This window comes from Oryctolagus cuniculus, chromosome 1, assembly GCF_051225735.1.
Source record: "Oryctolagus cuniculus isolate XC-2025 breed Fujian yellow rabbit chromosome 1, ASM5122573v1, whole genome shotgun sequence".
NCBI classification, from domain to species: Eukaryota; Metazoa; Chordata; class Mammalia; order Lagomorpha; family Leporidae; genus Oryctolagus; species Oryctolagus cuniculus.
The window spans coordinates 162,521,330-162,534,065 of record NC_142867.1 but is presented as its reverse complement, the minus strand read 5'-3'; positions in this window follow the sequence as shown (position 1 = coordinate 162,534,065).

The window sequence follows — 12,736 nt, the reverse complement described above, 5'->3', positions numbered from 1 at the left end:
TGGAAGGGGAGAGGGAGTGGGAAAGGGGAGGGTTGTGGGTGGGAGGGACGGTATGGGGGGGAAGCCATTGTAATCCATAAATCGTACTTTGGAAATTTATATTCATTAAATAAAAGTTAAAAAAAAATTATCCTTTGAAATTTGAACTGATCCCCTGACAGTAATCAAGGTATAGGTTTAAAAATTTTTAAAGCATGTTTTTAAAAATTGTATTTATGTTTTAATGATTTATTTAACTTGAAAGGCAGAGTTATAGAGAAAGATCTGCTGGTTCACTCTCCAAATGGCCACAACAGCTGGAGCTGAGCCAGTCAGAAGCCAGGAGCCAGGAGTTTGTTTCAGGTCTCCCAAGTGGGTTTAGAGGCCCAAGGACTTGGGCCATCTGTCACTTCTTCTTCAGGCACATCAGCAAGGAGCTGGATTGGATGTGGAGCAGCTGAGACTTGAACCTGCACCCATACGGGAGGCCAGCACCACAGCGCCAGCCCCTAGTTATTTATTTGAAAGGTAGAATTACACAGAGAGAAGGAGACAGAGAGAGAGCTCTTCCATCTGCTGGTTCACTCCCCAAATGGCCACAACGGCCAGAGCTGGACCTGTCTGAAGGGAGGAGGAGCCAGGTGCTTCTTCTGGGTCTCCCAGGTCGGGGCAGGGGCCTAAGTACTTGGCCCATCTTCTGCTTTTCTCATGCCATTAGCAGGGAGCTGGATTGGAAGTAGAGCAGCTGGGACACGAACTGGCCCTGATATGGGATGCTATTGTTGCATGTGGTGGCTACACCTGCTGTGCCACAATGCCAGGCCTCAAGGTACAGGTTTTGAAGCCAATGTCTCTTAGTCCCTGAATCACCTTCACTGAGTCATTTGACTCCATTTAGCTCTTGGGCCCATTTGGAAACTGTGACTAATGGAAATGATTTAACCCAGCAAAACACTTGGTACAGAGATAAACAATAAGAATTCCCTTCTCTTGTAAGAAAAAAATCCAACAGAAGAGAACATCTATATACACACAATTTTAAAAGCAAAATAATTACATATGACCTGTATGTTAAACCATGGGTTATTTAAATCAATTATACGCTGTCTGAATTGCCCTTATTCTATTACATTCTACCCTCTCATTCTCCCCTTCGAAGGGTGGAAAGCCAAACCAGAAAGGACTGCTGCATCTCATCTCTTCAATCATAGTGATTGGTTCAGAATGCCCATGTGATCCAATCTAGATCCAGTCTCCTCTCTTAGATTTTCTTTTTCTATTGAAAACAATTTGTCAGGGCCAGCACTGTGGCGCAGCAGGTGAACGCCCCGGCCCGAAACACCAGTATCCCATATGGGCGCTGGTTCTAGTCCCAGCTGCTCCTCTTCCAATCCAGCTCTCTGCTATGGCCTGGGATAGCAGAAGATGGCCCAAGTCCTTGGGCTCCTGCGCCCAGACCCAGAAGAAGCTCCTGGCTCCTGGCTTCGGATTGACACAGCTACGGCCATTGCAGCCATCTGGGGAGTAGACCAGCGGATGGAAGACCTCTCTCTCTGTCTCTACCTCTCTCTGTAACTCTGTCTTTCAAATAAAATAAAATAAATCTTTTTTTTTTTGACAGGCAGAGTGGACAGTGAGAGAGAGAGACAGAGAGAAAGGTCTTCCTTTTGCCGTTGGTTCACCCTCCAATGGCCACCGCGGCCGGCGTGCTGCAGCTGGCGCACCGCGCTGATCCGATGGCAGGAGCCAGGAGCCAGGTGCTTTTCCTGGTCTCCCATGGGGTGCAGGGCCCAAGCACCTGGGCCATCCTCCACTGCACTCCCTGGCCACAGCAGAGAGCTGGCCTGGAAGAGGGGCAACCGGGACAGAATCCGGCGCCCCAACCGGGAGTAGAACCTGGTGTACCGGCGCCGCTAGGCAGAGGATTAGCCTATTGAGCCGCGGCGCCGGCCCAATAAAATAAATCTTTAAAAAAGAAAGAAAACAATTTGTCCTCTCCCTTTTTTTTTTTTTTTTAAGATTTTTATTTATTTATTTATTTATTTGAGAGGTAGAGTTACAGACAGTGAGAGGGAGAGACAGAGAAAGGTCTTCCTTCCGTTGGTTCACTCCCCAAATAGCTGCAACGGCTGGAGCTATGCCGATCCGAAGCCAGGAGCCAGGTGCCTCCTCCTGGTCTCCCATACCAGTGCAGGGGCCCAAGGACTTGGGCCATCCTCCACTGCTTTCCCAGGCCACAGCAGAGAGCTGGACTGGAAGAGGAGTAACCGGGACTAGAACCAGCGCCCATATGGGATGCTGGTGCTACAGATGGAGGATTAACCAAGTGAGTCATGGCACAAGCCCCTGTCCTCCTTTTCATCGGGGTTACACATGATGGACAGCCCAGAGTTGCTGATGGCACGGTTCTCACCATGTGGAGAAATCTAGAGCGTGAAGAGCGCAGGTGACATCAAGCCTCTGATGCTCAGTATCGTCTGGCTCCTGCAGTTCCATCAGCAGCCCCAGCAATTTTCCTTTACATTCTCCTTTTCCTTAAGTTACTTGGGGTTGGCTTTATGTTATTTGCAACTGCAAGAATTTTGACTAAGAACTACTTCACGTATCCATTAGTATTCATAATTAGCAAGACCATCTAGCAGGATGGAACCATGATTTTGAGGAATGTTATAATAACAAGACAAAGTTACGTGCACGAGATGGGCTGCAGCCATTTAAAATAATGATGCCTGTGTGGACGAAGTGAAAAGAAGTACCTGGAAATTTTAAAGGATGTTTAGCACAGGAGAGTGATGAATGAGTTTTCCCCTTCAAATGACATTCACCTGGGCAAAGCAGAAGTGCCTCATTCATCCCCCACATCTAAATCTCACTCACTGGTTCTATGCCTCAGTCACCAAGAACTGTACCTTGCTCTCTGCATATGAAAGAGGTTTCGGCTTGAAGAGCTGTGGTTTGTACAAAAGACTGGTTATGCTTTTGATGTTTCTGGCCCTGCTTTCCAAATAGTGTCCTGGGGTGGCAGGTGAGTGACTTCATGGCAGGCAATAGGAGTCAGCAAGAGATCAGGGTCGGTGCTGATGTTGTCAGCAAGGGTTCTGGGTGTCTGGGATCCTGGTTGCCTTTTCTGGCTGTCAGGGCCCAGCGGTTTTCCTCTGTGATGTGCTCCCAGCTCCTCCTCGACTCCTGGCAAAGGAACCTCAAGCGCACTCATGCAGACCCTCTGTCTGATAACCGTGCTGTGTGGTTTTGTCTTTGTTGTCAAAAAGATCCTTCATATTGGGCTGGCGCCGTGGCTCACTTGGTTAGTCCTCCGCCTTGCAGCGCCGGCATTCCATATGGGCACCAGGTTCTAGTCCCGGTTGCTCCTCTTCCAGGCCAGCTCTCTGCTGTGGCCCGGGAAGGCAGTGGAGGATGGCCCAAGTGCTTGGGCCCTGCACCTGCATGGGAGACCAGGAGGAGGCAGCTGGCTCCTGGCTTTGGATCAGCACAGCGCCAGCCGCAGTGGCCATTTCGGGGGTGAACCAATGGAAGGAAGACCTTTCTCTCTGTCTCTCTGTCTCTCTCCATGTCTACTCTACCTGTCAAAAAAAAAAAAAAAAAAAAAGACCCTTCACTGAAATATCTCTGTGGTTCAGAGGTAGCTGGGCGTTCCACTGCAGCACTATGGATGTCACCTACAATGCCATGCAGATGGCAGCTGCTGAAGCTGTTTCTCTTTAATGGTTCCCGAGTTTTCTCTGGCCAAGGATTGATTCTGCATTTATCAGGCAGTGTCGACAACCTCTTCAAAGTGGTATTTCCACCATGCTTCCTTCTCTCTCTGGTTTTTTGATGATGAGGGCGGAAGCCAAAGGGGCCATGTCAGTCTGAGCCTGCCAGTTCTGAAAGGTCAGGTTCACAGTAATCTTCTGACCTGCCCGTTGGCTTGGCAACATCATCACCAGATAGTTTTCTTGTATACAGGCCAAGGGGACTCATCCTGGGGGCCAGGCACCAGCTTCCCCACCAGTGGGTCTCAGGTACACGCTGGATCTCAGTGGGCTGTAACAGTGGCTGGGGCTGGAAGAACCCAGACTCGGGACAACTGAAGACAGCACTCCAATTCACTCCGAATGCCAAGACCTACATGGCTCCTTCATGACAAAGGTTCTCCCTCAGTGCTATGTGTTGGCAGGGACCACTGTGTGCAGGGTCCCTTCACCTAGCATCAGGAGAGCAGCGGGAGGCAGTTCCTTCTCCCGTGGGCTTCCTTTCCCTCTGTGGATCTTCCACGTGGGACCTCAGCCCTGAATGCAGAAGCCAGGACACACAAACCTCATTTCCCTCCAACCTCCACCTTCCCTTCCCTGGCTTCCCCAGGTTCAGAGAGGGAAGGAGTCCCATTTGCTTTTGTACAGCAGGGACATTCTTTAGGTCAAACCTCAGTGTCCCCACCAGTAGCTTCTGAGGTCAGACTCAGGGTTCTGATGCTTGAAGTGTTAACAGGAGCCACAGGAAGTTAGGAAACTCTTTCCTTTTTCTACTACCTTTGACTTTTGAAGACCGTCTTTCTAGGAATTCAAATTTAGAAGTCAAATGTTAGATCTATCCTCCCCGCCCCCTTATTTGCATTCCTGCTATAAAAATCTCAAACATCTTGAAAGCCTAAAGATACCTCATGATAACCAGGGAAAAAGTCACAAAATAAAAGAAAAATATATTATAGTTATTTCACCCCTCCCAACTTCCCCTTCTCTTCTATCACTGCTACTCTCTGTCAATGCTTGCCCCAAATGCAAATGAACTAATAGTAATCATCATTGCTTATTGAATACTAGTGTCAGCCAATGTGTTTTTTTTTTTATCTACCTATTTTTATTTGCCTGAAAGGCAGAGTGACAGAGAGAAAAAGAAACCCTCCATTCACTGGATCACTTTCCAAATGTCTGCAACAGTCAGGGCTGGGTCATGCCAAAGCTAGGAACCCAGAACTCCATCTGGGTCACTGTGGGTGGCAGGAGCCCAAGCACTTGGGTCATCCTCTGCTGCATCCTCCTAGGATGCACCAGCAGGAAGCTGGATCAGAAGCAGAGCAGCCAGGACTCAAACTTGTGCTCTGATATGGGATGTGGACATCCGAGTGTCGGCTTAAACATACACTACAACAGCTGCCCCACAAATGGGCTTTTAAACTTGTAGGTGTTGACATCCCCACTGAACAGAGCTGAAGCTTAGCAAATGGGAGCTAATTAAGGGCGTACCTTTAGAAAACTCATTTGCATCTATTTTGCTTTTGCTCACCTTGGCTCAGAAATGAGGCATCTGTTCAAATGCTGCACAGTTAAAACACACCGGGATTAAAAAAAATTCTTTAAATACAATGTGCTGATGCTTAACACACTGTTGAGGAAGCAGTGAGTTCTCCATGCAAGGCAGCAGTTCTTAGTTATTAGTGGTATTTCTGCTGCTGGCCAGGGAGATACGTATCTGAGTCGGCAAAGAGGGTCTATCACCCAAGTGCCTGGTACAGTTTGGTCTCCACATCTGAGCAGGAAAGCAGACTAAGTGCCTTGGAAGAGGAGACCCTGGTGAAGGTAGAAGCATGGAGTTGGGCTTCCTCTTCCCTTTGGAAGGGAACGCGGCACACCTGGGACCTTAAGTGTGCCCGGCACTGGGAAGAGGCCAGCTGAGGTCCTCTGTACGGCCCAGTTTCCTTACTCATAAACTGATGGATCTGGATATCATCAAGCAATTGCTGAGGTTTTTCCCCATGCAAGGAGTCCTGCAGAAATGGTATCCTTGGAGATGGCAAAGTCCAGAGAGCCCAGATAGCGCCACGGAGCTTCCCTGTCCCCCTGCCTGCCACCAGTCTGCCTTTTGTTGTCTTCCATTCTCCCCTCTGCTCAATGCCAACACCAGGAAGGAAGGAGGAGCACAGGAAAGAGAGGGAGAGAAACAGGGAGGACGGAGGGGACAGGACGATAGGGCGGCCGATGCCGGGCAAGGGGAGGGAAGAGGCAGAAATGCTGTGTATGCTTTACAGAAAAGACACGAGGAAAATGCAGTGGGCAGCAAAGACATAATATTTCCCTTCTGTTGTTTATCAAATAAAATAACCGACACTAATTAAGCCCTGTACTGAGCATGACAACTCATCTCATTTAGCCCTCACAGCATCTCACTTTACAGATAAGAGAGAAAGTTAATCAGCCCAGCATCAGAAGCTAGGCAAGGCTAGGGCTTCAACCTCACTCAGTCTCCTCAACGTCAGAGCTCATGCCCATCCACACGTCCATCCTGTGTTTGGTCCCTCTTAGCCAGCGTCTCCTCTGAGCGAGGGAATGCCACAGTTTCACTTGCAGTCACCTGGGTGTTCACCCGCTCTCATGGCTGACCTCGAGTGAGGAGCTCACCACCCGCAGGCAAGCACCCGGACAAGCAGGCACCCACCTTCATACCACTCACCCTTAATGACACTCAGGAAGGCTCAGGGAAGACAATGATGGTGCCCATCATGGTCTCAGACATGGTAGCATTTTCCTGATCTTTTAACCACAGGATTTGTGAAGACACCTGGAAAAGCCAGCATCAGATCCCTCCTCGGTCTCCCGGGAGATGCACCTCCCTGGATCTCACACTGTCTCAATGCAGGGATGTTATACAGGTCTTGCAATCTGTCAGGCTCAGGTTGAAACTGTGCTTCTGTGACTGCAGACAGGGAACCAGTCCCTTGTCCTCAGAATCTTGTAAAAAAGGAACCACACTCCAGGGTGTTGCGAGGAGCAGGTGGGAGGGCCTCTGCAGAGCACCAGCACAGAGTCTGCAACATAGCCTTCCTGGTTCAGTTACCTATTGTGTACGCAACACCATCCTGAACATCAGTGGTTTTAAGGACTATGCCCACTGGCCATGAAGAGTTTTACTGAGCTTTTCTTGAATAACAACCATTCCTCCACTTACGTTCCGCAATCCGGGCAGGGCTCAGCTGACTGGTTCTGCTTCTCACCTGGGGCTGCTCATGCTCTCATTTCTCTCATGAGAAGGTTCAGCTGTGGCTGGAAGCCCACGATGGATTCATCCATATGTCAAGGCACCTTGGCTGGTGCCTTGGCTGGAACAGGGGGGACCTGGCCAGGGACCTCTTTCTATGGGGTTACATGGTAAGTGTGGCCAGTAGGGCTAACCTCAGATGCAAGCAAAATGCATAATCACAAAGGGCCCCATATTCAGAAAGGTCTCCTGCTTAGAATAAAGTTCTGTTGCCACTGCCTTGAACCTCTTAATTTTAAAACAAGGGTTCCTGTATTTTCATTTCACATTGGGCCTTGCAAGATATGTATCGTCTTGTAGGCAAGATCTTGTTCTACAGTTGTTCAGGGCTCCAAGAAGAAGAAAGTAAACGTTGTCAGGCTATCTATAATATTTATTTTTATTTATTTGAAAAAGAGGTAGAAAGAAAGAGACACAAAGACACACACACACAGAGCAAGAACAGGAGCGAGAGATCTTCCGTCTGCTGGTTCACTCACTAAATACCACACCAGCTAGGGCAGGGAAAGGTCAAAGTCAGGAGGTTGGAATTCAAGCTAAGTTCCCCATGTGGGTGTCAGGGACCCAAGTACTTGAGCTACCACCTTTGTTTCCTAGGACACACATTAGCAGGAGACTGGATTGGGAGTGGAGCCAGAACTGAAACTCAGGCACTCTGATATCAGATATGGGCATCCCCAAAATTGTCTTCATAGCAGTGCCAAACACTGCCCCTACCAGGCTTCTTCAGACCTAGGCTGGAACTGGCATGGCCTCACTTCCCCACACTCTGTGAGCTGAAGCCAGGCACAAGGCCGCCACTGATGGTAGGTAAGCGGCAGAGAACGCCACCACCCTGCGTTCACTTCCCCCGCCCAGCATTCCCACGAGCGGCCGGGTCCCGACAGAGCTTGTTTGGCGCTGCGAAGCAGGTGCCTCCTTAGCTGCCTCATGGAAAGTCAGAACTCTCCTAGAGCAGAGGAGTCACCACACCCAGGACCGTGAAAGGAGCGTTAGAAACTTACTGAGGCCTGTGGCTTGCTCTCAGGGGTCACGACAGCTTCCCTAGTCAGCCAGTCATGGCTGAAGGTGCAACTGGTCACTCAGAATTAACAACCGACACCTGTGGGGGCTGGCGTTGTGGTGCAGCAGGTAACACTGCCACCTGTGATGCTAGCGTCCCACATGGCTGCCGGTTCCGATCCACCTCCCTGCTAATGGCCTGGGAGAAGCAGCAGAACATAGCCCAAGTGCTTGGGCCCCTGCCAGCCACATGGGAGACCTGGATGAAGCTCCCGGCTCCTGGCTTTGGCCTGGCCCAGCCCTGGCTATTGAGGCCATTCGGGGAGTGAACCAGCAGATGGAAGCTCTCCTTCCCTCTCTCCGCTCACTGTGTAACTCCGACTTTCAAATAAATCAACTTTTTAAAAAACACAGCTGTGGACAGGGCAGGTCTATACAAGGGGCTACGCACAGGGTGGCCACAGACTTTCCAAGCAGGGAAATGCTTTTCTTTATCCACCATTTATGAAGCACCGATAATTCTAGGCAAGACCCAAGTATCTGGGAGACACCCTAGGAGAGGTGGGCACCCTCTTGCCTGTCACACGAGGGTCTCTCTCATTCAATCTGCTGGCCATGGAGGTGGGGCCAGGGGAGGAGTCAGGGAGTCCCACCCAGTCCTTGCTAGGGGCTCACCCACCTGCCATGGTGGCACCAGGGAATGCCTCCTTCTACTAGAAAGTCCATGAGCATCACACGACCACTGAGCGAGGAAAGACCGTAACGTGGTTCAGTCCCCCTCCAGGGAAGATGGCGGAGCTAGGCCCTCAGAACGAGGGAGTCCTGTGTGGACAGCCCCTCTCTCGACCTCTCAGCGCACCCATCTCCCCGCCCCTGCCTCTTTACAACTTCCTCCTTCACACCCTCAGCGCAGCCCTTTCCCCGCCGGCACAGGCCCCCTCCTTGGCTCCTTTTCTAAACTCCACTTCCGGCCCTGTGGACCATGTGACTTCCCTCTGCCCAGCTCTGCCAGGCCTTAGCGATGCTCTGATTAGCCAGCGGAGTCAGGATCTACTTGGCCAAGGACTTGCCAATCTTCACATCTCTTACCTGGCAAGAAGAGCGCTAGCCCTCGCCCTGCAGGGACGTCCAGTTCAGGAGAGGGGACGGTCCTGTATGCACACGAACCTGGAGGGTGAAAGGTGAGTGAATGGTGGCAGGGAAAAGGGAAAGAGAAGGAAGTTTCCAGAAGCAAGGGCGGAAACGGGGACTCCCCTGTGTGGCTGGATCCAGAGTTGGAGCACCGAGGCAATGGAGGGTGGGGCCCCTCTCCAACCTCAGCCAGAGCTGCAGGCACACGGGGCAGTGGGCTGTTCTCTTGCGACAGGCTGGACCTTGCTTCTTCTTCTTCTTCTTTTTTTTTTTTTTTTGGACAGGCAGAGTGGACAGTAAGAGAGAGAGAGAGCTAGAGAGAAAGGTCTTCCTTTGCCATTGGTTCACCCTCCAATGGCCGCCGCGGCCAGAGCACTGAGGCCGGCGCACCGCGCTGATCCGTTGGCAGGAGCCAAGTGCTTCTCCTGGTCTCCCATGGGGTGCAGGGCCCAAGCACCTGGGCCATCCTCCACTGCACTCCCTGGCCACAGCAGAGAGCTGGCCTGGAAGAGGAGCTGCTGCCGGGGCTGGGAGCTCTTCCTGCAACTCTGGGGGGGCGGAGGGCCGTTCCTAAGAACTGCTCAGTTCCATGCGGCCCCCTAGGAACTGCTACAGCTGAGTCTACGAGCATTTCCGTCCCGCCGGCGGAGCCCGCGCCCGCGCCACATCTCCTGAGCAGCCTCAGTTTAGTTACTGCCGATCCGGCATGGCTGCCAGGGCCTCTCCTTTGTCCTTGTTAGTAACTGGGAGTCGTGCTGCCCCGTGGCTTTGTTTCAAGCGCCAGGCTCTGTGCTTTGATATCCCCCGGGGCCGCTGACACAGGTGGGTTGTCGCTATCCATGTATTTACCTTCCCTGAGGAATGTTCTGGAAACATGCGGTGCGCGAGCAGACAGGGACGCCTGGTCAGGTTGGGTTACCGGGCGCCACTGTATGCCCTCGTGAGGCCATTGATACCTTTCTTCCTTCTACCCCGGGGCCCCTGCTGTTGCCAAAGTCAGCTGGCACAGCGAGTGGAATAGGCCGGGCACCTCTTTTTCCGGTCGGCCAGGCCCCTGTCCTGCCCGCACCTCTGGCCTGATTTTTGCCGAACGTGGCCGGCTGTGGGTGCTGTGTGAGGAGCTGGCTAAGCCTTCCGGAGGGGTCAGCGCTAAGTGGTGCTGCCTTATATTTTGGGCGGCACTGATGTGTTTCCAGTGCCCTTCCCGGTGCAGGAATCATCTTGTATTTTCTGAGGAGGCCGGCCCACGGAGGAGCCACTGCTGTCACTCAGAGCCACGCAGTGTCTTGGCCAGAGTCACAGGACTGTGCCGTGGAAGAAGAAAGCGGGACTTCGGGCAGGCACACTTAGTATTCTCTCACTAATAACCCGAAAGTCCTCCAGTTTGTCCGTGTCGTGTTCTCTTGCTGCATAAAGGAACTGAGGTCGGGGCACTGATTTACTGATTTCTTACCTGTTTTTTTTTTTTTTTTCTTCTTATAGCTGTAATGCCTTTAAATCATTCCCTTATGCTTGTACCAGTGGGTCTCCATCTTCTGGTGTGTGGGAAGGGTAATAAAGGTGCAAACCCCTCAGCTGTCAAGCTGACGTCCCAGAGTGTCAGCAGAGCAGCCGCGGAGGGGATTCCGGAGAGGTGCTGCAGCACCAGGACTTAGGGGTCAAGAGCGGAGATGGGCAGGCAGTGGGCCTAGCGGTTAGGACTGGGGTTAGGACTCCGGAACGTCTGGGTTGGATCTGGGGCTGTGGCTCCCGACGCCAGCTTCCTGCTAAGGCAGCCCCCCGAGAGGCAGTGGTGACAGCTGCAGTGACTGGGTTTCCATCACCCAGGTGGGAGGGCGGGATTGAGTTCCTGGCTCCTGGTTTCCATCTGGCCCAGACCAGCTCATTGCTGGTATTTGGGGAGTGAACCGGTAGATGGGAACTGTCTCTGCCTCTGCCTCTCTGTCAGCAAACAAACAAAATAACTAAAAAGAAACAAATACAGCAAGAATGCAGTGCAGCTTTCCACACGGTTTTTAACCAACCACTTCTGAATTTCCTCCAGTGGCTTGTCACTGAAGACTTAGTGACTGTCAGAGAGTTAGTTTTTTTTAAAACTAAGTTTCTCTGAGATGGGGTTTCAGATGACTAAAGTCAGTATCTAGGATGGCTCAAGGGAAAGCAGTACAAAAAGGAAAAGTCCTTTTAATTCTTGCCCCTGCATAAATAACAGGTCAAGTCAAGCCATTCCTCTGGGATCAAAGATCCTGGGTGCTGTGCTCTTTTGTTTTTTAAAAGATTTATTTATGTATTTGAAATAAAGGGTTACAGAAAGCGAGGGAAAGACTGAAAGAGATCTTCCATTTGCTGGTTCACTCCCTAACTGGCTGCAATGGTATGACTGGGCCAGGCTGAAGCCAGGAGTCTGGACCTCCATCCAGACCTCCTGGACTGGGTGGTAGGGGCCCAAGCACTTGGGCCATTTTCCACTGCCTTCCCAGGCGCATTAGCAGGGGCTGGTTCAGAAGCGGAACAACCAGGACCCAAACTGGAGTCTGTCTGGGATGCTGGTGTTGTAGGCAGCAGCCTAACCTGCAGTGTCACAGCACCACCCCAGCCTGTCCTCTCAGGGCTGTTTTTAGCCTAGAGCTATAGAAAAGGAACAACTTGGCAGAAAGCATCACTTTGGGCATTTATAAAAAGGTACTGGGACACAGTGATGAGCCAAGGACACAATCTGATGCTTGGCTTTTTCTACTCAGCTCTTAGCTTTATTCCTTCTCCCTGTTGCCCTTCACTCTTCTCCCACTGCCCACCCCTAGCACTCTAGTTCTGGTCCCTGAGCATTTATGTCATTTTTGGCAAGACACTCCATGAGATGAATTACTGTACAACAAAACATCTCACCCCCATCTGTTGCAGGATCCACACTTGTTCAGATCCCGGAGGGCACATCCGCGCCAGGCCAGGTCAGGAATACGCCATGCGTGAGACCGTAGTCCTGGTCTCCACAAGACTTGCTGCTTCTGGATACACCTGCCGTACAGCAGCAGCCCCTGTCGCGAGCCCCGTGGTTTGACTGTCTCTCCCCTTTCTTTCTGGTGCTCTCAGGTTTGGCTGGGACTGCCTGCCTTTCCAGCTTGGGGGAAATGCCTTGGTTAGCCATCACCTTCTCCAGAGTAAGCGCAAGGCACTCCACTGGCCTTCTGGGACACGGAGGCTGTCTTCTTTGTGGAGTTGTGGTATGAGGCTGTGAGGCTCAGGACTGCCTTTGCCACAACGGATGAACCTGCAATTTCGGGGCCACTACCCAAAACCTGAGGGTGCTGCCAGCCAAGAGGAAGTTGAGACGGACAGTGGACTCAGAGTGCTGAGTGAAACTGAGTCTGGACGAGCACTACCTCTGAGTTATTCTGCTAAGGGCCTCCGATTTCTGTCCCTTACCAGAGTGTCAACTGAGGCTTAAACCCTGGGGCGGAGCTTCCCAAGAGGTGTGCCATGGTGCACCCAGGCACACACGTTGATCACCTCAGCCCTCGGCGAGGGACTTGGGGCAGCCAGAGCTCTGGAGCTGGTCTTCTCCCGCAGCAAGTACATCTTATTCACTTACCCG